Source organism: Acinonyx jubatus, chromosome A2 (assembly GCF_027475565.1).
Source record: "Acinonyx jubatus isolate Ajub_Pintada_27869175 chromosome A2, VMU_Ajub_asm_v1.0, whole genome shotgun sequence".
Lineage (NCBI taxonomy): Eukaryota > Metazoa > Chordata > Mammalia > Carnivora > Felidae > Acinonyx > Acinonyx jubatus.
This window is the reverse complement of record NC_069383.1, coordinates 54,660,512-54,684,537: the sequence shown is the minus strand read 5'-3', so window position 1 is coordinate 54,684,537 and position 24,026 is coordinate 54,660,512.

The following is a 24,026-nucleotide window of genomic DNA, read 5'->3' as shown; positions in this document are numbered from 1 at the left end:
TAAAACCTCAAAACAGTATTCCCACCTGTCACTTACACTTCAAGCACCATTGGATCTGCTGGATCATATGGTCCGAGTGGCAGAGCAGCCTGTAAGAAACCTGGATCTGTTGAAGACTGTTCTCATGTTTGGGCCATACTCAAAACTAGAAGCTTTTCAAGTCGATCAGTAAGTGAGCTGGAGTAACACACATGAGGAATGAATGAGGAATGTGTTGCCTCCAAAATCTGGAGAAGCCTACTGGCATTATTTCTCTTTCTTGGTTGTAGAAGGGGCCAAATGTAACAACTTATCCTTCACATTAGGGATCTTGACACGTCCCACACCACTGGATTCTCTACAAATTTTACTGAGGTAGAAGGCTCCCGAATTTGTATGGATTTATTTCCCACCCAATGACATGCAAATGTCTTACCAAAAGTCTAGAATATTTGCTCCTTCTTGCTCACTGGGTCCAATCAGCATAATGTCATCAATGTAATAGACCAGTGTGATGTTTTGGGAAGAGGAAAAGTGCTCAGTATCTCTGTGAAGTAAATTATGGCTTAGGGCTGGAGAGTTCACATACCTCTGAGGTAATGTAGGTGTATTTCTGGCCCCTGCCTGCTGAAAGCAAGCTACTTATGGTGATCTTTATTAACAGGTATGGAGGAAAAACATGAATTTGCTAGATTAATCGCTGCATACCAGTTACCATGGAATGTGTTAATTAGCTCAAGCAATGAAACCACACCTAATACAACAGTGCATTTGGAGTCAGTAGCTGCTTAAGCTTACGACAATACATTGTCATTCTCCAAGATCCATGTGTCTTCTGCGCAGGCCCAATAGGTGAGTTAAATGGGGATGTGGTAGGAATCACCACCCCTGCATCATTTGAGTCTTCGATGATGGCAATAATCTGTGTGGTCCCTGTAGGAGTTTAGTGTTGTTTTTGGTTTAGTATTTTCCTGGTAATAGCTTCATTCTACAGGTCATAATAGCCCTGACTTCATCCCACAGGTCAGGGAACCAATGAAGGAAGGGATTCTTTAATCCCTTCTCCAATTATGCCTTCCAGAACTGGGGAAAGGATGGGTTCAGAGGTCCACTGTGTCCACTGAGAGATATACCTGTGCTAAAACTCCATGGATCATCTGACCTCTATAAGCCCCTACTCTGACTGGTGGGCCACACTGACTGTTTAGGTTTCCTAGAATTAGTGTCAGCTCAGAGCTTGTGTCCAGGAATCCCCTAAAGTTCTGATTATTTTCTTTTCCTTTCCTTCTTTTTCTTTCCTTTCCCTTCCCTTCCCTTCCCTTCCCTTCCCTTCCCTTCCCTTCCCTTCCCTTCCCTTTCCTTCTTTTGCTTTCCACTCTCATCTTGCCTTTGGCAGTTGAGCTCTGCCACTTGGCCCCTGCATCTCCATCACCCCATTACATTTAGATTTCCCAATTCGGTGACCAAAATTTGCACTGTAAGATTTTGCCTATAAAGTAGTGCAATCACAGGACCCTTCAGGAATGCCAGGATTCCCCTCAATAATTTATTCCTTGGGGTACATGGGTGGCTCAGTCAGTTGAGCAACTGACCCATTCCAGGCTCAGGTCATGATCTCATGGTTCGTAGGATTGAGCCCCATGTGGAGCTCAGCATGGAGCCTGCTTAGGATTTTCTCTTCCTCTCTCCCTGCCACTCCCCCACTTACCCTCACTCTCTCTCTCTCAAAATAAATAAACATTTTTTTTTAATTAACTGCTTAAAAAAAAAAAAACTTTTTCCTTACAATAATGATGAAAGGTATGTTTTCTGGCCCCTCCCAGTGTGGGTGAGTAGGTCTTAAATGACAAATTCACTCTCACATTCCAATCTTCTGCAGGCTTTGAATTCTTTTCTTTTCAGTAAACCTAGGCACGTCTGGCATTTCTCACTCACATGCATATTTCAGCCAGCCAACCAAACTGTTAGAGCCCTTCCCAACTCTTCAAGCTCCAACATTAATTCAGCGTCTCTGCTAAGTTCACTCATGTCAGTAACTTTTTGTCCAGCAGTATCCACATCCTGAGAGCCCAGAACCATACCTTCACTATGTTTTAAAAGTGTCCTAGGCCATCAAAAGGAGTGGCCCCATACAGTGGTAGAATAGGGACTAAACAAGGTCAAGGACCAAATGTCCAGTATGGGAGGCCAATGAGATGTGCACGCCTGTCAATGAAATGTTCTCTTTCCGCTAACCAGCGGGGGGGGGGGGGGGGGGGGGTCATCAAAGGAGCCTTCTCAAGCTTGTCAGTTGAGTGGACGCCAGTTGGTCTGGGCCACTAATTTATCCCCTTTGGCTTCCTAGCCCCGGTTCCCAGGGGGTCCTGCTGGAATGGAGGCTGGACAGTCTCTGGGTGCTGACTCAATTCAGTCCGGGTGGTCCTTTCAAATCCTGGCTCCACCCTAAGTTCACCTTGTCACTCCTGTCTCCTCCCCACACCTACCATCTGACAAATTTATGTTGTCTTCCTGTAGCAAGGACCATAAAATAAGCACTCTACCTGTCATGCAGATTTTCAAAACTTTTTTTTTCCACACCTTAACCTTGGTGTTTGAAATTCAATAACCAAGGATTTGATTACTTTTTTCTCTGGTTCTCTGTGCCAGCATACCATGAAGCAGTACTCAAGTATAGCTCTCAGCAGGGGTGATCACTCACCAAATACTGGGGGGGGGGGGGGGGGGGGAGACATCTCTTCACTTACCAAAATAGCATCTTACTGAAGTAAGAGAACAAGGCCAAGGATGGAGCCCTGGGAAACATCAGCATTTAAAGAAAAGGAGTAGAAATGAAGACCATGGACCCACAGAGCACCAGAGAGTTAATATTTTCAGGAACAAGGTCAGCAGGATTCATGCCATAAAGGAATAAAGACAAAGGTTTTAAAATGCCCATTGGCTTTAGGTCCCTACCAACCTTGATACCTAGGGAGGCCGCAGGGGATATGGAGTCAGAGAGATGTGAGTTGCAGTCTGAGCTCCACTCCCTAGCCAGGACGTGTGTGGCCTCAGACAAGTGAGACAACCTCTCATCCACCACTTCTTCCTCTTTAAGATGACATCTGGAATGCTTTAGTGGTTTTCAACGTGCAGTCCCCCGAACACCTATTAGAAACGTACATCTGGAGCCTCAGCCCGACCCTACAGATTCAGAGACTTTGGGGGAGGTCCCACAGTCTGTGTTGTATCACACCTCCCCTGTGGCCGCCATACACACTCACATCCCAAGGAGCACGGCAGTGAGGAAAAGACATAGACACGAGGACAGTGCCGCGAACACGTACATGGGGGATTCAAATAGACTCTGCCAGTCACCCTTATACCTTCACCCATCCCTCGGGTCTCCCTCAGGCAACCTAGTCCTTCCTATTGTTTGTCAGCTGTTTTATCCCTCCTTCCCTCCCCCACCCCCCCATCCCAAACAACTACTCCACTGCACTTAACTCTCCCAGGCTGATCACTGAGAGTATGGTCCATGCGGTGAAGAAAGAGACAATTAGTCCAAATGCATTTTCCTTTTAATGAGCAAAAAAGGAGCTAACTGGCTATTTAAAGTCATGTAGGAACCTCCACACACAAAGCCCAATAATTGGCTGAATTTTTCACTTTCCAATTGCTTATGTTGGTGCTGCATAGACAAAACCTAAGCTCATTACTCTGTAGGTTTCTGGCTCTAACAGTATCAACAGAATGCGGAAGTCACATATTGGAAGACTCAGCCAAATGGGGTTCCCGGGAAGAGGAAATAGGCAGCGGCTTTTCCCTAAATTGGGGTCCGTATTTATTTCTAGTAAAAGCTCATAATGAAAATTGCTATGTGCACTTGCTGACAAACGCATTGAGATGAACAGAGTATCATTACTTGGCACAATACAGTTTTTCCTCCATAGCTCTTGTTTGTATAGTATTTTCATCATTTACCAGAACTTTGTTTTTCTAATCACTAGATTGATAGAAGCAAGTGCGGAGTATCAAGAAGAAAGAAAAAGCTTGAAAACAAACAGCCAAGTGTTGCATTTCTATCGCTCCCATCGCTTCATTGATAATCAGCGCGTTTCCATTCAGTTTAAAACCAATTATTGAGATTTAGCTGTACAAAAGAAAACTCTCCTTTTCAGCTACGTGAGGTACTACAAATAATTTCTAAAACGTCAGTTTAATTAAATTTTATGAGGCAGATTACGTACAAGCAAGTATCAATTCTATTTGAGCCATTGTCCGGGAGCCTCAAAGCTGTGGTCAGGAGAATTTGGTGCCGGGGTCCATGGAGTCGTTTCATCCCTGTCAGTGTCCGTCTGGTTTAAAATGTCTTTAGCGCTGATGGACTTATCAATCTTCGTCTCATTTCTGTTAGGTCTGTTTTCTGACTCCCCTCAGCGGCGCTGACTTTTCTTCCTGAAGGGTCATCTGCCGCATCTCCTCTGTCATTCTTGACACAAGGCAAAGAGGATTTAAACAGCCTCTCGTCCCTATACTGAATTCTGGGTACCTCCGGCTCTCCCAAATTAAAATTCTGGCTTCGGGGAAACAGGAGAGGGCTTTTCTCTAAATGTGGGCCCATATTTATGAAGTCAGGCCTGGACTCCTGATAAATTTTTTCTCTCTTCCTTTTTTCTTACATGGTTATTACCATTACCATTGTAGGCTTGTTAACGCTTTGCGATATTTCGGGTACCATTGAGTAAATCCCCACTGGAAGATTATAAGTGGGGGTCCCCAAAATTCAACCACATAAAATGTGAGTTGCTTTACTGCAAGGCTGATAAAATAGTTAGAGGCAGCCCACCCCATAGCCAGGCAGGTGGGGTCCCAGCACCCAGGAGAAAATTGCCAATTGCATTACATCTGAAATTTGCCTTATTGTGGGACATTCTTATGTTTTTACATATATTATTATCTCACTTAATCTTTTGCAAAACCCCGTGAGAAGATATGACTATTATTCCCATTTGACAGATGAGAATGTCGCAATGCGAAGAAGTTAGCTACTTTGCCCCTGGACACAGATCACTGTCGTTTTCACCTCCAGCCCAGATGTGGCTCACTCAAGAGCCCTAGCTTTCATCTACCAGCCTGTAATTTCCTGTCTTTGTCACTCTCCTTGAAGACTCAAAGCCCTCTGAATCCCAGCCCAATACAACCTGAAGATAGACTTCCCTAACACCAGGAGCTACCCAAAACACTCCAGAACACTGCCTGTCTCTCTACCCTACTGTCATGATCTGTCTGCCTGGCTGAGACAGCACAGCCAGTTCGAGGAGCCACCAGCCTCCCATGCTGAGTGGCCTGAGTCACACAGGGTGGTGTTGGCACTAAACCATGTGACCTTAGCCGAGTAACTTGGCCTCTCTGCAAATGAATATTACGGTAATGACCGTGCACTTTGTCATGTAGACGACATATAGGAAAAGCCCCTGCCCTAGTGCCTAAGTCCCTAGGTACTCAGTCAGCGAGTGGTAACATCCTTATTTTTGCCAGTGCAGTTACCGGCTACTCATCCACAGTTCACAGGGATTATCTCCCAGCGATCAGGCTGTATATCATGCCTGCCTCCAGCTTTTTCCTTGATTCTGTTTATTCTCTGCTACTAGAAAAAGGAAGGCATCATTCAGGTTCTGAAACCCTGAGATATAATAGGCAGTAATTGCTGAGCCTGGTTTCTGTTCTCTGAATATCGTAACATTAACATTTTTTAAATATTCTGGGGTTTTTCAGTTTTGATTTCGTTTGGTGGGGGAGGAGTAAAAAAGCCAATACTCTGTGAAATACTTGACGGTTTTAATGTACATGATGTAAACATTAGCAGTCTTAAGTTTTAACTTAAAAAAAAGTCTTCTGTCCTCCCCTCCCCCTCCCCCTCCCCATACCTCTCTGGTTTCTTCTTTCTTTCTTTTTTTTTTTCATGTTTATTAATTTTAGAGAGATAGACAGAATGGGAGTGGTGGAGGGACAGAGAAGGAGACACAGAATCCGAAGCAGGCTCCAGGCTCCGAGCTGTCAGCACAGAGCCCAACGAGGAGCTTGAACCCACGGACCGTGAGATCATGGCCTGAACCAAGTCAGATGCTCAACCAACTGAGCCACCCAGGCACCCCTGGTTTCTTCTTTCTTTTTGTTGTTTTGCTACAGCTGACTCAGTTGGAACCTCCCAGACTCAAATGGGGTAGGAAGAGTCCAAGATGCTAAGGGTCAGTTCTCCCAGATGGCCGGAAGGGTCCATTTGGTTCCCTGTGGATCAATCCAGGATACTTTTTATTTCAAAAAAAGTGCCCTGTTAGAGTTCATTTATGGGCTCTATTCTTATAGAGATACTGGTATATACTGGTATAGTGATACGAATGAAAAGATGTTTCTCTGTAGTTCTCACGTGCCTCAGAAGGCCTTCAGCTTCCAGAATGCATTTCACTAAGCTCAGAAACAGAGAACTGACTGTCTGTAGAGAGTGGGGCTCTGAGCTTGTGAGGGAGACAACATTGGATGAGAAGAAGTCAGGAGACCAGGAGTCCAAACCTAGTTCACTATCTACTAGTGTCCCCCAGATTGAGCCCCATATTTCTTACTTGTATTGTAAGAGATTTGAAACAGAATTTCTCTAAGGTCCTCTAGAACCCTTATAGTTTGTGATTCTGTGGCTTCAGTCCCTCTGGGGGAAGAAGGAAAAGAGGCTCAGGAAAAAGGAGATAGAAGTCCAAAATTGGGGGCATTGATACAGAGAGGGTGCATATAGTAAGCATTCAGTTACTTGAATGTTGCCCCAGGACAAAGCATGAATCTTACAGCGAGGCAGTGTGATGTATCAGAAGGAGGCTCTGAAGTCAAATACAGGTATAAATCCTATGTGTACCCCAAATTTGCTTGGCGGCCCTGTGCAAGCTGCTTAACCTATCTGATGGTTAGAACTACAATCCATGTAGACTAAGAACACTACTGCTTACCTCATAGGGCTATTGCAAAAATTACAAGAGAAACTCATGTGAGGTGCTCATCAGATAGCTTTCTAGTGTTCAAAATACATGTCGGGGCTCCTGGTCGGCTCAGTTGGTTAAGCATCCCACTTCGGCTCAGGTCACGCTCTCACAGTTTGTGAGTATGAGTACCGCATCGGACTCAATGCTGACAGCTCGGAGCCTGGAGCCTGCTTTGGATTCTGTGTCTCCCTCTCTCTCTGCCCCTCCCCTGCTCACACTCTGTCTCTCTCTCTCTGAAAAATAAATAAACGTTAAAGAAATTAAAAAAAAAAAAAAGCAAAGTACATGTGGCTCCTTTCCTTCCCTTCATTCCTGGTCACAAGAAGTGTAGAACAGGACAACCCGAAAGAACATCCAATGGCCAAAACTGGAACAGTTTGAGCCACAAAATAAGTAACTAGGGTGTTGGATCATAACTCACAGAATACAACAGATACCCCTAAGTCCATACTAATGCAAATGAATAATTGAATGTGTAGATAAATTAAGAAGGGCGGCTCTTCTTTACAGAAGCATTCAAATCAATAATATGTAATAATTGTTCTAGACAGGATCCTCTGAAGGATTCTAAATTTAGTTAGCAAATTCGAGGAGCAACAGGATATTTGTGTAGCCTTAAAATAAATGACATGTATTAATTACAAAATAAAAAATAGTAACTTTATAGTGAAGAAGCCAGCAGGCACTACCTTAACCAAGTAATTAAGGGTAACATCACTAGAATTAAGACATACTGACATCACGTGCCCCTGAAGTGCACTAAGAAGGAAAACCTTTTGTTAGATCCTTCCTCAAACTACATAACCCCACTCTAATCATGAGAAAACATCAGATAAACCCAGATTGTGAGGCATTCTACAAAATCACTGGCTCTTCAAAAATATCCAGATCATGAATGACAAGGAAAGACTGAGGAACCATCACGGATTGGAGGAGATCAAGGGGTCATGACAATAAAATGCAACATGGGACCCTCAACTGCATCAAGGACAGAAAAAGGACATTAGATGAAAAACTGAGAAAATCCAAATAAAGTCTGTAGTTTACTTAATAGTATTATACCAATGTTACTTTCTTAGTTTTGATCATTGTGCTATGGTTTTATAGGATGTTAACATTAGAGGAAGCTGGGTGAAAGTCTTATAGAAAACCCATACTATTTTTGCAATTTGGGAAAATTTAAAATTCTTCTAAAATGAAAGTCTTTTGATTGGGGCGCCTGGGTGACTCAGTCGGTTGAGTATCCGACTTCGGCTCAGATCATGATCTCGCGGTTCATGAGTTCGAGCCCCGCGTTGGGCTCTAGGCTGACAGCTTGGAGCCTGTGGCCTGCTTTGGATTCTGTGTCTCCCTCTCTCTCTGCCCCTACCCCGCTCATGCTCTGTCTCCCTTTCTCTCCCAAAAGTAAACATTAAAAAAAAAAAAAAAAAAAGAAAGTCTTTTGATCTCACGGCTTGAGTGTTCCAGCCCAGTGTCAGACTCTGGACTGAGAGTTCAGAGCCTGGAGCCTGCTTTGAATTCTGTGTATCTGTCTGTCTGTCTCTCTCTGCCCCTCCCCTGCTTGTACTCGGTCTGTCTGTCTCTCTCAAAAATAAATATTTTTTAAAAAGTAAAAAAAAAAAATTATAAATCATGTTCCCCCAACCCCCAGTGTTATTAAGGTATAATTGACAAATTTGATGTTTATTTTTCACAGCGATGGAATGATGACCGCATCTAGCTCAAGAAAAACAGGAACGTCTTTGGGCATGTAACCAAAGAGTCCAGAAGAGTGCAGATTTCAAATAGAGATGAAAAGGCCCTTGTGTCAATGTTCACTGATATTGTGTCCTGTTCTTTCTTCCTCACTGTTTCTTTCTCTGTGCTTTCATTTTTCCTTCATCCCCCAACCTCTCCAAACTCCCCTCTTTCCATAAAGAATCTGCTTTATTCTCTGTGCTGGCTTTAATTTCTGAGTTTTGTGTTTTGTTTTGTTTTGGTTTTTACCTTGGTAGAAGACATGGTCTCCTACAGTGTTCCAGGGATACCTTCTGCTTTATAGCCTATAATTTCACAGAGAAAGGATGCAGTACAAGTACCGGGAATGACTCTAGTTGGCCAGGGTTTGATGACTGACATCCCCATCCCTAAACAGGGAGATTGGTTTCCTGTTCGCCATATGAGAGACAGGTTCTCTTACCCTAAGAGGAGGGGAAAGGAAACTGTTTTATGCAGATGAATCTCAACTTTCACAGTCTAATTTCTAGGCTCTACCTGGATTCGTGGGATGAATCAATGCTTCATTTCTTTATAGCAGAGAGCAAAGTTTCTACTTCATACCAATGTTATAGTCTTTCAACATTTCTATAGCAGAGATGGAAGAGGATAAGGAGGCTGGGGGGGGGGTGGGGCAGGGGAGGAAGCCAAACTGAACATTTATTGTTGTCTCTTCTAAGAACACAATGGCTGAATCCCTGTCCTTCAAATTATGAAAAAAAAATTTCAAAAATAGAGACGTATGTTGTTTTGATGAAGTGGGAGTTCCAAATCCCAATTTGACTCCCATATTTTCAGAGTTAAAAGGTAGTAACATCTTGGGGCACCTGGGTGGCTCAGTTGGTTAAGCAACCAACTTCAGCTCAGGTCATGATCTCGCAGTTTGTGAGTTCGAGCCCCGCATCTATGCTGACAGCTCAGATCCTGGAGCCTACTTCAGATTCTATGTCTCCCCCTCTCTCTACCCCTCCCCTGCTCACGCTCTGTGTCTCCCTGTCTCTCAATAATAAATAAACGTTAAAAAAAATTTTTTTTAAGGTAGTAACATCTTGTCAAGAATTAAGTTCTGAAATAAGATTTTTAAAACAAAATGAAGAGTTTTAGGTTTGGATCTGACTTCAAGTCTTTAAGAGATCTCTGTTGCTTAACTTTTTTTTTTCAAATAAAAAAATATAAAAATATTGGTGACCATTTGTAGGATTAAGGAAGATCAAATAACTACGTGAATAAAGCTAATATTATAATGCTCCTAATGCAGAAGAAAAATGGATTTGGGTCTTACCTTTTCTATTTCAAAGTGCTTTGTGTGGACTTGTTGAGGGATGTGTCTGGCAGACAAATATATAAGTACAAATATGTAAGTAGAGAGAGGGCAGGGCTGTTCTCAGGAAGGTTGAAATAAAGGCAAATCTTCCCAGAGAAGACAACACTTCCCACCCTTCCATAGTTGTCCTTTTTAAAAAGCAGCTCCAATTAAAAAAAAAAATTTCTTAAACCAATAGACCTGAAATTCCTGCTAAAAGAGCTCCTAAGTGTTTCCTCTCACATATTTAAAGTAGTACTGACAAAGAGCATTGCCCTCTCGTTTTAAAAAGACTTTCATTTGGGGAAACTCTCTTGCATTGTTGGTGGGATGCAGCCCACAAAGTAGTGCAGAGTGGCAGCTGGTGCAGCTGCTCTGGAAAACAGTGTGGAGCTTCCTTAAAAAAGTAAAGATAGAGGTACCCTACGATCCAGCAATAGCACTGCTGGGAATTACCCAAAGGATACAGGAGTGCTGATGCCTAGGGGCACATGGACACCAATGTTTACAGCAGCACTATCGACAATATACATATTATGGAAAGAGCCCAAACGTCCATCAACTGATGAGTGGGTAAAGAAGGTGTGGTATGTGTGTGTACACACACACACACACACACACACACACACACACACAATGGAATACTACTTGGCAATGAAAAAGAATGAAATCTTGCCATTTGCAGCAACGTGGATGGAACCGGGGGGTATTATGCTGAGTGAGATAAGTCAGCCAGAGCAAGACAGGTAGACAGGTAACATATGATTTCACTCATATGTGGAATTTGAGAAACTTAACAGAAAACCATGGGGGAAGGGAAGGGAAAAAAATAGTTACAAACTAAGAGGAAGCCAAACCGTAAGAGACTTTTAAATACGAGAGCAAACTGAGGGTGATGGGGGTGGGGGGGGGGCAGGAGTATGGGCGATAGGCATTGAGGAGGGCACTTGGGATGAGCACTAGATGTTTATGTAAGTGATGAATCATGGGAATCTACTCTCGAAACCAAGAGCACACTATGTACACTGTATGTTAGCTAACTTGACAATAAATTATATTATAGATAAATAAATAGACTTTAATTTAAGAAGTTTCTTTTTTAAATATTTATTTTTGAATGAGAAACAGAGCGTGAGTATAGGAGTGGCAGAGAGAGAGGGAGACACAGAATTTAAAGCAGTGTCCAGACTCTGAGCTGTCAACACAGAGCCTGATGCGGAGCTTGAACCCACAAACTGTGAGATCACTACCTGAGCCAAAGCTAGATGTTTAACCCCGACTGAGCCACCCAGGAGCCCCTCACTTACAATTTTTAATAAGGAAATTAAAGATGGTATTGATGGTAAAAAATATATATATTTTCTAATAAACATCCTGATGAGCATCATCACTTTATTTTTTTTAATATGAAATTTATTGTCAAATTGGTTTCCACACAACACCCAAGCATCATCACTTTAGATTTCTAATCAGAAAAAAGAAGCAGCTAAGCTCTACAGCAGCCTTCCTTGCCTTGACATTTGAACGTGACTTTGACCACGCAGTAGATGGGGTTTCAAAATCAAAATGGAACTCAGTTACAATCCTTCCATCTAGGGCTTGTGTTACAGAGAATTCCAAAAAAGTGAAGTTGACTTTGATGCTAGTTTCTCTTCAGTGTTCCCACCCCCCGACCTCTAAAAACAAGTTTCTCATTGCTCATATGCAAGGGAGAGAAAAGTCAGCTGATATATGTTATTAATGTTTAAAGGTTAATGAACTTACATTTTACTCCTTCTAGTCATGTAGCTGTATTTCATAAGGGCTAACATCAATTTGTACTCTAAAGAAACAGTTGTCTAATAGTGAAATTACAAGGACTATGGTGTGTGGATGAGGAAGACATTTTGTGTCAAGGCAATTATCCTCCTATTTACATGAGAAGCTATAAAAGTGACATTTTAGATATCAGCAGCTTGTGCGTCTCTTCACATTATTTAAAATCCAGATATGTGGTCATGCAAGGGATCAACTCATTCTTCGTTTCTTAGAGTAGAACAAGCCATATAATTTCACAAAAATAACTTACTCCCCTCGGGGACTTTCACCAGCAGGCCACTCCTTACTATGTGGGCGCATACAAGATCAGAAAATGAATGTTCAAGCCTTAAATCTGCACTGTTCTTAATTAAAATAAAATCGTGTTGATGATTTCTGTTCATCCAAGTCACAAGTCATGCCAGCAGGACACCACACAAATGGTTGATTTACCCTATTGAGTAATCAAAACATCTACTGAAAGTAAGAACAGCATTGACAAATGTGAATTTCTGGAGAAGGTGAAGAATAATCCAGATAACTTGGGCAAGTATTTCCATCAGGCACTTTTCAGTGGGGACCCCCTTTCAAATGCTCTCTCCCAGACTTGATCGCTCTCTTTTTTCTTCTTCCCCCTCCATTTTCCATTCTGTTTTCAATTTTCCTTCCTCTTCTCTTCCTTCCTTCATCTCCACTTCCCACCTCCTTCAGTTAATTGTTTGGTTAGCACGTGATGAGAAGCCAATGGATTCCAGGCACTGAGCGAAACACTAGGGATTAAAGGAAAGGCAGAGAGCTGCTCTAGCAGTTTTCTGTTGCTCAGGATCAAATTGTCACAAATTCAGTCGTTTAACCATAACTCTCTTGTGAGCCCCCAGCTCTGTGTGTCAGAAGTCCAGCACGGCATGGCAGGAACTTCTGTTCAGAGTTTGACACAGCCAAAATCAAGTTATCAGCAAGGCTGGGATCTCAGGTAGAGGTTCTGAGAACAAATCCATTTCCAAGTTCATTCATGTCTTTGGCAGAATTCAGCTTCTTGCTGTTACGGGACTGAGGTCCAGGTTTCTTTGCTGTCTATCATCCAGGGCCTCTCTCACTTCTAAAAGCCACCTGCTTTCCTTTTCACATGGCCCTTTCCTTCAAGCCAGCAATGGTGTGTCAGTGCTTTGTACCTCCCTGCCCTCCTTAGCCACCATCCAGAGAAAACTCTCTGCTTTTAAGGGCTTATGTAATTACAGTAAACCTCTCCAGCGAATCCAGATTAATCTTCCTATATAACAAAACATGATCTCAGGAATGAGAGCTCCTGATTCACAGATATTCACAGATCCCACGGACTCAGGCAGGCCATTTGTGGGGGTCCACTGCAGAAATTCTACCTACTACATCTGTCATCAAGGTGCTCACAATCTAGTGGGGACAGACCGACAGCAGCATTACAATAAGATGTGATATGTACGTACAATAGAATATTGCTCGGTCATAAAAGTGAAGGAAATTTTGATACGTGTTACAACATGGATGAACTTCGAAAACATTATGTAAGTGAAATAAGCCAGACACAGAAGGGCAAATAGTATATGATTCTACTCATATGAGATACTTAGAATAGGCAAATTCATTGAGACAGAAAGTAGAACAGAGGTTGCCAGGGGAAGGGGAAAAGGAGGAGGAATCATTTAATGGGTACAGAGTTTCTGTTTTGGACGATGAAATTGGTCTGGAAATCCATATTGGTGATAGCTGCGTAGCGTTGTTAATGGACTTAATAGCACCGAATTGTACACTTAAAAATGGTTTAAATGGTAAGTTTCATGTTATGTCTATTTTACCACAATAAAAGACATTAAAATGTTGAAAAAAATAGAGTGGGAGCATAAGAAAAAAACAGCATGTGCTGCCTTCTGAAAGATCAAAGTGTCAGCTGGGGCAAGAGATAAGATCGGAGTGTGGGCAAGGAGGAGGGTGTGGACCGTGTGGTGGGGACAGGCGGTGGCATAATTTCACTTCTCTTTTTGGTCATCTCGAGCCTAGAGTAATGTGCTCCTTTTGTTCAGATATGACAAGGCCTCGCTTTCTCACGCAGGCTGCCTGGAAAGCAAGCTTTATTTAGCAACCGTTGGTAGCCCTAGAACTTCAAGTGTAGCGGGTAGAGGTGTCAGTGAAGAAGCTGCCGTTCAGTAAATGTCATGTCGGTGACCCCAAGTTCACCTTGTGTCTAGGAAGTCAGGCAGATGGAAACACAGGGGCTGAACAAGACTGCTGGGCACGATGCTTCCTCCCAGAGCATCGAAGTCTCACAGTATCTCTGCCGGTGGGGTACCATAACGGTAACTGAGATTCTGAGAGTTTAGATAATTTTTCCCATGTCCAGTAGCTAGGAAGGCAAAGCACCTTCCCATGCCCGAGTCTGTAGTATGTTGTTCCCTCTCCATCAAATATCTATCTTCTTTGTCAACACTATCACCGTTACCCTTACACACAGATACACAGCTACTTAACATTCTTCATCTAACTCCTGTCTCTTATTTTTTTTAAGTTTATTTATTTTGAGAGCAAGAGAGAATGAGAGCACGCACATGTTGGGGAGGGGCAGAAAGGAAGGGAAAGAGAGAGAATTCCCACACAGGCTCCTCATTGCCAGTGCAGAGCCTGATGTGGGGCTCAGTCTTATGAACCATGAGATCATGACCTGAGGTGAGATCAAGGGTCAGACGCTTAACCAACTGAGCCTCTCAGGTGCCCCTAGTTCCTATCCATTATTAAGCAGGACTACCATGTTCATAGACAGTGCTCTGCACAGGACCCAGGAGTGCCATTCACATAGGTTACAATGTAAAAGATGGCCCTGGCGTTGTACAGTGTCCAACCCAAACAAACACACATGGCAAACTTCTCTTAAGCTTTTGGCTTAGGCATTAATTCCTTGGTGGGGGTGGACGGGGGGCACTGGTTATAGTTCAACTCACATTGCACCTGTATTCTCCTTCAGAGTACCTATTACAAGCCTACTTAAATGGTTATTTGCATAATTAATGTTTGATATCTGACTTCCCTGCTAAAGGGTAAGTTCAATAAAGGGTAGATCTCATCCGCCTTAAATCTTTTTGAACAAATGAATGATTTATGTGAGCTGAAAGCAAAGCTCTTTTAGTTGTACCTTACTGGTGTCTGTGACTGAAGCACAGAAGGATCTGGGACTCCAAGAATAGCCTACTAGCTCTCTAAACCTTAAATTTTGCATTATTCATCTTTTTTCCATAACGTGTTAGATTAACATTTTTTTGCAATTTTACTAAAGATGTTGATCATAATGCTTAACGTGCCTATATTCATCTGCCAAACAGGCACTCTGCAGAGCCACATTTTGTACTATGTGACTGTCCTGGGTTGAATGGTGTCCCCTCAAAATTCATGTCCACTTGGCACCTCAGAATGTGACCTTATTTGGGAAGAGGGTCTTTGTAAGCATAACTACTTTGGTCAAGGTTATAGTGGATGAAGTTAGGCCCCCAAATTCAATGACTGGTGTCTTCCTAGGAGAAAGGAGGGAGAGATTCAGGAAAGAGGGCATGTGACAGTGGAGGCAGAGATAGGGGCGATATAGCTGCAAGCCAAGGGACACCAGACACTAGGAGGAGGCAAGGAAGGGCTCCTCCCAAGAGCCTCTGAAAGCAGAATGGCCCTGCAGACACTTTGATTTCAAACCTCTCGATTCCATAGCTATGAATGAATGTTTTAAGCCACTCAGTTTCTAGGCTCCTGGGTGGCTCAGTGGATTAAGACATCCAACTCTTGGTTTTGATCTCACAGTTTGTGGGTTCGAGTCCCGCATCAGGCTCTGTGCTGACAGTGTGGAGCCTGCTTGGGATTCTCTCTCTCCTTCTCTCTCTGCCCCTCCTCTGCTCTCTCTCTCTCTCAAATCAATAAAAACTTAAAAAAAAAATTTTTTTTAAATAAAAAATAAACCATTCAGTTTCTGGTACTTTGTTACAGCACTCTTAGGAAACTAATATAATGACCCTTCTACAACTACTTAGGGTTGAGATAGTGTAAGGTGCTCTAACAGATTTTTAGTAGCTGACTAATAGAAGTTTGAGACTCAGTAGCGATAGTCTACGTAGATGTTTCAGGTTTATTGCTGTCTGTCCTCTACATGGTGATTTTGGTGATGTAGATTCTTTTTATCTTGTGTCTCCACTGGTTGTCTGTGGAAAGAGATAGAGTATAGGACACATATCTAGTTTCTAAGTGCCTAAAGTGACACAAATTTCTGCTAGTATTCTGTTGGCAAGAATGGTTACATGGTGGGGCACCTGGGTGGCTCAATCAGTTAAGCATCTGGCTCTTGATACTGGCTCAGGTCATGGTCTCACAGTTCATGAGTTCGAGCCCTATGGCGGGCTCTATGTTGTCTCTCTCCCTGTCTCTCTGCCTCTTCCCTGATCATATGTACATTCTCTCTCTCTCTCTCTCTCTCTCTCAAAATAAATAAATAAACATTAAAAAAAAGAATGGTTATATGGCCCCACTAGATACAAGCATAAATACAGGTGCTTTTGAATGACAGTTCTGTGTTGCGGAAAGGGAACACAAATTTGGAGGACAGTTTGACATCCTTGCTGAGCTGAACTCCCAACCTCAGTTGATGTGGCCATTCTGAGCAGTGACCTCATACTTGGCATAAAACAATGAGCTTGATTACTCAGCTTTTAGTACTTAGGAATTTTGTTTTAGAACCTCAAAGAGAATTCAGCACTTAGAAGAGGAGCTAACGCTGAAAGGATGTACTCAGAGCCATAGATAGGTCAGAACTCTGAGCAGTTATGAGAAGCCCAAGTTATAAGGAAGAAAAATCAGGAGGATTGATAAACATTCCATTTAACAGGAGTGAACCCCCTCAAAATCCTTCTGCTAGGACCCTAAAGCAGCTATAGGTCAAGTGTCAAGTCTTCTAGGACTCAACCATATTTCCTATTTCTGGAATCACCTGACATCCCAGCTGCCATTGTTACATATGCATGCATATAATATCAAACTTCTCCCCCCCCCCCCCCGCAGCCATCCACCTCCTGTGACCTAGATAATGTGAGTAGTTGTTTCTGGCAATCCAAAGGATCATCCTGTATTTATTATCATCTGCATATTAGAGGGAAAGAAAGCAAATTGACTTGTGGAAGATCTACAGCAAGTAGACTATGCAACTCAGACTCAGCAGCCCATTCCTTCTTTTGCTGGACCATTCTACTCCCATGGAAAAGCTCCATGGTCAGCTAGAGCTTATGCTGTATCATTCAGGATCATCCTGCAGGCAACAGAATCCACTCCAGCTAATTTAAGCAGAAAAAGATTTATTACAGGGTATTAGGTAGTAAACAAAACTTGTAGGAGGAAAACTAAGTTTGGATACAGCCAGGAGAAATGACCAACCATTCGAAGAGGTTGTAGCAAAACCCGCATATACTTAGCACCTATGATGTGGGGGACTAGAGAGAAAACTCTTTATAGCAGCTGTTCTAGAAGAACCAAACCCTGCTGCTGTCATGCTTGTCTGAAGACCCAGTTCTCACATATGTGGCTACCTCCTCGTGTTGCTCTCTTCTACCGTCAAGTTTTTTTCTGAGCAGAACCTAGATCACAGACAGAAACCTAGTTGCAAAGGAGTGTGGAAAACATAGTTTTTAGCCTTCTAGTACTTATAGTGCAGGAGGGCAGATGGAAGGGAATTTGGTTGAATATGCCAGTCTCTAGGAGTCGCAACACATACCAACTCCTAGAAACTGACCTGCCAGAAAATAATTCTTATTATACTCTCAACCACAGTGTGCTGTAGAAATACTACTCTGTATGGTGGTGAGTGAGAGCACTCTCCATGCATCCTCTAGGAAGACAGTGACTGAGTAAAATGGTGGACCAGGTCTTCTGAGCTTAGCACAGGCACTGACCTGAAGGCTTTTGACAATAATGCCATTTTACTCACCATCCTTTAGGGTTAAATAGAGAACGATATCACCAGCACCGATCATCAGGTCTCTGGAGGCTATTGGAGAAGTTTTTAAATAACTTGATATTTAATTCTAGATCTCCTTTGAGTGTCAGGAGGCAGTATGCAAAATCAAATAGTAAGGTACTCAACTTAAAAATTTTTGAGGTAGACAGAGGGAAGTTGGTGGCAGAGTAGAAGGACCCTGGGCTTGCCTTGTCCCATGAATACAACTTGGTAACTATCAAATCATCCTACATACCCAAGAAATCGATCTGAAGACTGGCAAAACAAACACCACAACTAAAGGTAGTGAAGAGGCTACTAAAGGTAGTGAAGAAAGTTATCTCGACACTTTTTAAAAATAATTACCTCATTAAAAAATTATTCCTAAGGGGGCGCCTGGGTGGCTCAGTCAGTTGAGCATCCGACTCTTGATTTCAGCTCAGGTCATAATCTCACAGTTCGTGGGTTCAAGCCCTCTGTCAGGCTCTGCGCTGACAGCACGGAGCCTGCTTGGGTTTCTCTCTCTCTACCCCTTCCCTGCTTGTGCTCATTCAGGCTCTCTCAAAAATTAAAAAAAAAAAAAATTATAACTATTAAAAAAATTTTTTTAAAGGGCACCTGGGTGGCTCAGTTGGTTGAGCATCTGACTTCTGCTCTGGTCATGATCTCATGGTTTGTGAGTTTGAACCCCACATCAGGCTCTCTGCTGTCAGCACAGATCCTGCTTCAGACGCTCTCTCTCTCTCTCTCTCTCTCTCTCTCTCTCTGTGTCCCTCCCCAACTAGCACAGCTGCCCTTTCTCTCTCTCTCAAAAAAAATGTATTTTTTAAAAAGTTTATAAAGCTTATTTATTTTGAGAGAAAGAGAGTGTGCACATGAGTAGGGGAGGGAAGAGGGGGAGGGGGAGAGTGTGCACAAGAGGGAGAGAAGGGATCCCAAGCAGGCTCCATGCTGTTAGCGCAGACCCAGACACGGGACTTGATCCCACAAACCACAAGATCATGACCTGAGTGGAAATCAAGAGTCCGATGCTTAACTGACTATGCCACGCAGGCGCCCAACCAATAATTGTTTTTAAGTTGAGAGTCACTGACATTAAAGAATAAGAAAGGAGGAAGGACAGATAGTAAAAATAAAGGAAAACTTGATTAAATCTCTAAGAATGAAAAATGTGAATGATAAATATGAATTGCTATTTGCGAGCAGTAGAGGCAACTCTGATGTTTCAAGCCCAATGGAAGAGCCTTAGATCGGGAAATAAAAACAGTACCAGATAATTACCTCAGAGCCTTTCTCAAGCATGTTCATCCCAAAGACAGAGACATATAATCCACTGGGCATGTCGTCACCAAACTAATCTCCCTAACGCGTTTCTTTAATCACGTCACTCTCCGGGTCAGAAAACTGAGCAGTTTTCTATTGTTTAAAAAATAACACGTTTCTAACACTTGGAGCCCTCCACACACTGGGGCCAAGCTAGTTTTCCAGTTTATATGAATTTTATATTTTGTGGTGAAGCCGGTCTCTTGCTTGTCCCCCCAAGTGCATGATAATTGCCCAACCTCTGTATGTTTGCTCATGTTGCTTTGTTTTTGAAATCATCTCTTTCACAGCTATATTTTTTCTACAGCATCTGCACTCCCACCACCAACTTCGTCTGTGAGCTTTCCTGGACCCCCCACACTAGCCCCCCACAGAGCTACCTCTGCCTCTCTGATAATCTCAGAAGCTCTCCTAAGGCATTCCCACATGTTCTCTTATGTCACTGCGTTGGTATGTATGTTGTTTTAGCTCTTGCCACAACTTCTTCCCAAGCTCTTGGAGTCAAACACTATATCTGATTGAGGTTTATATCCTGCAAATTTTCTTGTCCAGTGATTTACACACAGTAGGTATTTATTACATACGAGCTGTATGCGTGCCCATATGTATGAAGTAGGAAGCACTAAGAGGAAAGACTTATAGTGTTCATAATTTGAGCACAGGTGATCCAACTGACCATATTCAACTGTCATTTAAAAACATTTTTAACGAAGCGACGCCTGAGTGGCTCAGTCGGTTAAGTGTCCGACTCCTGCTCAGGTCATGATCTCACGGTTCGTGAGTTCAAGCCCAGCATCAGGCTGTATGCTGACAGCTCAGGGCCTGGAGCCTGCTTCAGATTCTGTCTTCCTCTCTCTCTGCCCCTCCCCTGCTCGTACTCTGTCTCTCTCTCAAAAATAAATAAACATTTAAAACATATATATTTTTATGGAAAAAACATATTTTTATGGAATTCATACAGTGATATTTCTCTATTTGCAAAGAAATCAGTCACCTGATCCCAATTTTCAGAGTTTGTCGTGTTCCACGTTTAACGTGTAGTAGGGATATGTGTCAGAGGAAATGATGGCTCTCTGGTTACACAGGATTTTGCACAATTGTTTGCTATTTTTCAATGCTAACATACTTCTCAGCAAAAAAAAAAAAAAAAAACCACATCAGATGAATTATGGTTTCCTTCTCATTCTCAGAGCAGCAGTAACCCATGGCCAAATCTAGTTAGAGCACAGAGTCGTTAACCATCATTACAAGAGACTCAGCCTCGTCACTCTTTGGGGGAAGGCTGAAATATCTGGCTTACTTAGTGTCTGATTCATTTTGTGCACTTCTGTGAGACTGCTTAAAGCAAAGTGAAGTTACTGGGGCCTTCAAGGTGTAGTAAATTGACTCCTAGGAAAAACTCCTTCAATGTCAGGCGACTGGATATGTGTGCTATGAAATTTTTTAAATATACATGTATATATGGTTGTAAATCAAGGTGTATTCTTAGCGAGATTGAAGTCTGCTCACGGATCTGCTCTTTTCCCCACAAGAGATGTTGAACTTTGTTTTTCTCCCCTGAGGAACAGCACTTTAAGATGCCACATAATTCCAAGAGATATCAGGAAGTAATCTCCTCTGTTCCCTCATGAGTTCCAAGAGCTAATCCCTGGGGGGAAAGGAAAGAATTTTGTGATTTATCAGCTGCCTTGTTTAAACACTTCACAAGTGAATTATTGCCATCTGCATGAGGGACTCAAAATAACAACTCTCTCTAAACACTAACCGTCACTCAATCACTGAAGAAGAGGACAGGAAAATATGACCCGCGTAAAATGGCAATCCTTTTCTTGAAGTCAGGAAGAGATTCACAAAGTCACTAAATTCTGCCACAAGTCACTATATTAAACGTGAAAAACTTGATCAAAGAAGGGACCCAGATAAATGGAAGCAATTGACATATATTATTTTGACCGGTAGCATTGACAAATTTTAATAGGATCCGATGGTTGAGATGTCTTACAGTAAGGAGGTCGCTTTGAACAGGGAAGTGAAAATGTTCACTTGTCATTCTTAGATACTTTTTGTCCCTGCCTTTATACTTTATACCCAAGATGAACCTAAAATACAATTTAAAATGCTCCTTAGTAAAACAATCCTGGTTGTCTATTGTTCTATACTAAGTAGAGGGAATAAAATTTGCTTCTACCTGACCAATAGAAATAAAATCAAAATGAAAATGAAAAAATCCAGCCTGCTTCAGTGCCACTAGAGGAAGGAAAAAGAAAAAAAATACCATAAAAATGGTAAATTGTACTCATGATAACTTGTCTTGGAACTATCACCTGTACTCAATGGAGAAAAAAATATGAAAAATGACAATTATTTTTCCCTACTGATTCCTAGGAGGGGAGAAAATAGTACCTTCAAACAAAAAAATAATAATGAGTTTTGTAATAATACCAGAAGCCTTCAGAGACTTCTAAAGACAACATTGCTTATTGAGTATTATGAATGTATCAGACACTACCCTAGACACTTCTCATAAACTGTCACCAATAATAACTACCAACTCATAATAAGTATTACTATATTGCTATTTTCTTTCTACAGAAGAGGCAACTGTTGTTGTGTGAGGGTGGGAATGTATCCAAGAGCATACAGCTAGTAATTTTAAAGCCAGTTTTCCATGAGGGGCACCTGGGTGGCTCAGTCAGTTAAGCGTCCCGCTTCCGCTCAGGTCATGATCTCATGGCTCATGAGTTTGAGCCCGGCGTCAGGCTCTGTGCTGACAGCTCAGAGCCTGGAGCCTGCTTCAGATTCTGTGTCTCCCTCTGTCTCTCTGCCCCTCCCCTGCTCACACTTTCTCTGTGTCTCAAAAATAATAAATAAACATTTAAAAAAATTGTTTTAAATAAAGCCAGACTCATGATAGTAAAACCTGTGCCCTCTCTGCCATATTATGGTGATTCCCAGCACACTGGCCCCAGCATCAGAGAAGCAATCTCAGTATTTCTTAGCAATACCATACAGAGCTACACAGTATATGAAGGGAATTTCTAGACATGGTTTTCCATTCTGTATGGGGTTTGGAGTTTAAGAACCACCCCGTAGGGAGACCTGGATGGCTCAGTCGGTTAAACATCTGACTTCAGCTCAGGTTTGAGCCCCCTGTCAGTGCTGACAGCTCAGAGCCTGGAGCCTGTTTCAGATTCTGTGTCTCCCTCTCTCTTTGCCCCTCCCCAGCTTGCACTCAGTCTCTCTGTCTCTCAAAAATAAATAAAACATTTAAAAAAATTTTAAAGAACCACCCTGAAATCAACAAGTGAAAGACTGTATTTATGTAATTGACTTATATGCAAATTAATAAATAGGCAGGTATCCCCAATCAAAAGACTCCCTCCCCATCATTATACTTCCTCCCAGGAAATACAAACTTTTCCTTTTCAAGCTATCCTTTGTTTTTCTGTGTTAGCATTTATCTGTTGGCTCTCAGCATATATCACCTTCTCTCATTGCTGGTGTCCAGCTTAATGGGGCATAAACCATGTACTCAACTTGCAAGGGTGCAATCTCATTTACCTTTTCTGCTTCTTGACGCTTTACACACCTCTTTTTTCTCTTCCTCTTGGCCACTGGTGACTCTACTCACCGTGAAAGTTGAGTATCCTTGAGAATTTCTCATGGGGCTCTGGATCCATTCTGTCATCTAAGCCAAAATGGCTCTGCCAGGCGAAAGTACCCTCACAGCTGTACATAATTTGGAGAGTACAACTTTTGCCACATTAATATCACTCTGCCATGAAAAAGTTCCCAAACAGTGCAGTGAAAAATCCACGTTTTTCTCCCTGATTTTTATTTTTAATTCACAGACTTTGGTGTTGCCCAGAGCCTTTGCTGGAAGCATCCCTCATGTTGAATCTGATCACATACCAGGCCCCCAGTGACCCCCACTTTGGCTTCCTGGCTGGCAGAATTTGGTGTACCTGTCAACTAAAGCATCTTCTTCCAACTGCCCAAAACTAAGCGGGCTTGTTTCCATAAAGGTCGCTAGATAAGGATAAAAATCTTCTTCTTGCTCTTCCATTCTTTCCTCCCCCCTCCTTTCCTTACTTTATATACCGTTTATGTGATCCACAAAATATCTAATATCTACCTCATGTGCTCCTTTTTATGTGTAAGTTTCATGTGCCAACCAGATATAAGATTCCCACAGAGCAGAAAACTTATTCTCTATCTAGCACAATAAGCAACAGATTCTCAAACACTGTTCTTTAATTTTCATTTGTTCTGCAGATGGGCCTGAATTATTTATAGCATTATTAGGTACTTTTGATAATTTAAGGAGAAAGAGATTCTGCACAACCTAAAGCCTTTTTTCATAAAACAGAATTTATTTTAAGGAAAAGAAAAACAAAGATATGTCTGGAAACTTTGAGAAGAAATGGCATTTAAACTTCATGTACTGCCCCCAGGATTGGCACCAAGCTAAAATTTCGTTCCTGGAATTCCTAATTTCACTTGGGTTCCAATTATTCTCGCTCTTTCATCAAAAATGTGAGTTCCCTTGTAGAATCAGGTGGAACAGACACTTAATATTCACTCATCATTTTCCTAATTAGTTTCCTGAGCAGCAGTCACCATAGTTGAAAACTGTCATTGCTGCATCTTAGAAAACAAAGATCATATGGAACTAAAACTATGTAAACACCAAGGTCACCACCGTAAAATGCGTCCTTTATGTACATGCAATAAATTTAACAAATACTAAAGGGTGTGGTCTGAATGTCTGTGTCCCCCTAAAATTCATGTTAGAATCCTTACACCAATGTGATGGTTGTTAGAAGGTGGGGCCTTTGAGAAGTCATTAGGTCACGAGGAGGGAGCCCTCGTT